Source organism: Antrostomus carolinensis, unplaced genomic scaffold (genome assembly GCF_000700745.2).
Source record: "Antrostomus carolinensis isolate BGI_N321 unplaced genomic scaffold, ASM70074v2 scaffold14197, whole genome shotgun sequence".
Lineage (NCBI taxonomy): Eukaryota > Metazoa > Chordata > Aves > Caprimulgiformes > Caprimulgidae > Antrostomus > Antrostomus carolinensis.
In genome coordinates this window covers 3490-5651 of record NW_010326718.1, presented here as the reverse complement: position 1 = coordinate 5651, position 2162 = coordinate 3490, and positions in this window count along the sequence as shown.

The following is a 2162-nucleotide window of genomic DNA, read 5'->3' as shown; positions in this document are numbered from 1 at the left end:
CCTGCTTGTCTCCTGAGAACAGCCCGCATAGGTACTAGGCACAAGATCTTTCCTTCTCTGAGACAAGTTCAAGGAAACAGCTCAGGGTTATGCAGTATTTTGAACAAAATTTTGAAACGTTGACTTTGTTTAGGCTGTAGGTAAATATTTGCCTTGCAACGCAAGTCTGAGCTGTGGTGCCTGAGCAAGGGTTATCCAAATAGTGTCTTCACTCGCCTCTGCCCTCGATAACAGCTCAGGCTTGGATAGGCTCACTTCTTGCTTTTGTAGCTTCCCGTGATGTTTGACTGATTTCCTGCTAGGCACAGACCTTGGAGTATCCAAAGCTTTGAAAGATCAAAGCAAGAACTCACTCCTGGCTTGTTTGTTTATAGTAAATGAGGTGAAGACTGGTTCTCAGAGCGATGGAAGCAGCAATGTTGTGCTTCTCCAAAGGTCCTCCCACCAGCCATCTCACAGGGGTTGGCAGAGACTTTTGGGCTGGATCCTGACCCACACAAATACCCTTTTTCCACTCTGTCTGGGAAAGGATCCTAGCTGGTGGTGGGATAGTTCTAGTTTTTCAAAAACAGTCATGTGAAAACCTCTGATTATATTTTCAGATACATGTTGTACGGCTCCTGGGTGCTTTTGTAACTGTTTGGGCTTCCCTGCCTCTTTGGGTACTTCAAGATACAGGATACAGTAAGCCAGCAAAGCAAGAAGGAGAAAGAATGGAGGAAGCAGGTTTCTGACAAGGGGAGCTGGGGTACCCCTTCCATTCTTCCAGCAAGAAAGGAAATTTGCAGACATCTGAGCAACCTCAATGGAAAAGACTCACCTACTATAGGGACTCAGGGGAAAACAGCAGACAAGATTATGTTATGTTATGTTATGTTATGTTATGTTATGTTATGTTATGTTATGTTATGTTATGTTATGTTATATGATATTATACTGTGCTATCTTATCCTATGTTATGTTACATTTTGAGATTTCAGCAAATGAATTCTGCAGCACCAGTCTGCTGTTACACATCCTTCCTCCATCTTCTCAACAGATTGTTTCTCAGGCTGGGACCCAAAACTACATTCAGACATTCACAAGGAACCCAAGCAGAATAGTGACCTTTCAGCTCACTGCAATGTAAGAGTTGCCAAAGGTTCTTAGGAGAGAACATAAGAACTGGAGTAAGCATGTAAGGTATTTTCCAAAGACTCTCTTAGTCTCCAGCTACTTGTAGCTATGGTACTTTCTGATCAGGAGATGGTCTCTATTTATTTAGCAGTCTTCAGTTAATTTATTTTCCAAAAACCTATCATCTCCTCTAAGCAACTGGATTAAAAAAATCAGTATTCACAGCTTCCTGTGAGAAGTTCCACACCTTAACTATTCACAGAATGAACCATGGCCTTTTGATCACTTTGGACTTGTCACATGGTAGCTCCATATACTGTTTCAGAGATGTTATGCTGGAAGAGGCATTGAATAGTCCTGATTTGCCCTCTCCAAAAATCCTTTGGCCAATCCTGGATCTTGAAGATGACATAGCTCTAGATTTGCTAGAAAGCTTAGGAGCCTTAGGAGCCTGTAGGCAGTACTCAAACTAGTACACAGCCTTCATAGCACATGCATCTTGTTTTTGCATTGATGCATCCACACAATGGTTCCTCACATCACCTATTTCTTACTTTCTCCCTAAGCTCTGGTTCAGCTCTTGGATGGTCCGCATGTAGAGCCTGCATCATTTCTTCTCAAGAGAAAGTTTCTGAATGCAGAGGTCACTTGATAAGCGGTTCTGCATCCCTCAGACCCAAATGGCATGACCTGTCCAGTCTTCCCCTCCCCTGTGTTACTCCAGATTCCCATGGATGTGGGGGCAAGTGATGTGCACACAGGAGGGGAGCGTACAGGAGGAGAATGGGGAGGATGGGAGCAGAGATTTTCAATAATCATAGAACCATTCAGGTTGGAAGAAGATACTTAAGGTCACTGAGTGCAACTCTAAAACTAACACTGTCAAGTCCACCTCTAAACCATGTCCCCAAGCACCTCATCTACAGCTTTTAAATACCTCCAGGGATGGGGACTCAACCACTTACCTGGGCAGCCTGTTCCAATGCTTGACAACCCTTTTAGTGAAGAATTTTTCCCTAATATCCAATCTAAATGTCTCCTGGTGC